This window comes from Bison bison, unplaced genomic scaffold, assembly GCF_000754665.1.
Source record: "Bison bison bison isolate TAMUID 2011002044 unplaced genomic scaffold, Bison_UMD1.0 scf7180017864221, whole genome shotgun sequence".
NCBI lineage: Eukaryota > Metazoa > Chordata > Mammalia > Artiodactyla > Bovidae > Bison > Bison bison.
This window is the reverse complement of record NW_011494793.1, coordinates 350,984-352,151: the sequence shown is the minus strand read 5'-3', so window position 1 is coordinate 352,151 and position 1,168 is coordinate 350,984. Positions and strand designations below refer to the sequence as shown.

Here is a 1,168-nt window from a genome sequence, read left to right as displayed (position 1 = left end):
CTTTTCTCAGAGCAGAGCGGACTCACTTTCCGGAAATCTACTTCTTCATGGGCCAGGTGAGGCTACTTTATGTTCTAGGTGAGCCTAGGGCTTGTTGAAGATGGAGCTGCCTGGGTCCTGCTCCCAGGGCTGCTCTGAGGTCTGATGCAAAGTAACAATTACACTTAAGCAAATACAATCCCAGCTCTAACACTGCCTGGGCAGTTCCTCCTTGACCGGGAGGGGCAGAGACTCGGGCGACTTTTAACTCCTGTGCAGACTGGAAGGCATCTGAGAGTGCAACTGAAAATCACAGCACACAGGAAACAGCCTTGTGGACACAGCCGGGGAAAGAAAGGGTGGGATGAATGAGACGGCACACAGAAGGGAAACATACACCACCATATGGAAAATGGACAGCCGGCGGGAACCTGCTGCATGACGCAGGGAGCGCAACCCAGCGCTCCGTGACAACCTAGAGGGGTGGGTCCTATGGCTGATCCACAGGTATGCACATGTATGGCAGAAACCATCACAGTACTGTAAATCAATTATCCTTCAGTTAAAAATACATACATTTTTATAAATAAATGGAATAAACATCACAGCAGGACGATGGGTAAACCCGGGGGGTGTCTGGAGGGAGCCGGGCTGCTGCAGCACATCTCCACGGCCCATTTTAGAGATGAGGACACTGAGGCACGGAGCAGCTGGCAGAGGTTCTGGGGCCGCAGCCCAGCCCGCCACCCCAGAGTGCCCTTCTGTGAGGATGCCACATCCACACTGGCAAGCAAAGCAAACTCAGAGCCCTAGGGCCACACGGGCTACTCCTTGGAGGCCCTGACTCCCTGACTTCTGCGGAGAAGCAGGAAAATCTGTTCAGTTTTTAACTCAAATATCTGGAAGTGCCGTGGACAGGCATGGGAGACCTTCACCTCTGAGGGAAGTGACTCAGAAAAAGGCACAAAACAGCACGGGAGGCCCTGCCACCTCCCGTCACTCACCACGCTCTGACCTCGCTGGCCTCTCGCTGTCCTTGCCTCAGCAGGCAGCGCATGACCTGACCCCCATCTGCCTGCCCGTCCACCTCCGTCCACACCCTGGTGAGGAGTCGGGTCGGGCTGCTCACTGCGGGGTCCAGCGTGAGGACGGTGCCTGGGGCAGCGCACACTCGTGAGTCCGTGCAGAC

At 55.8% G+C, this 1,168-nt stretch overlaps 1 protein-coding gene across 1 annotated transcript in view; it reads right to left on the bottom strand.

The window, feature by feature from the left end:
• AP1M1 (adaptor-related protein complex 1, mu 1 subunit) overlaps window positions 1-1,168 on the bottom strand; it is a 29,802-nt gene that overhangs the window by 8,950 nt on the left and 19,684 nt on the right. The gene's annotated exons all lie outside the window — the stretch shown is intronic.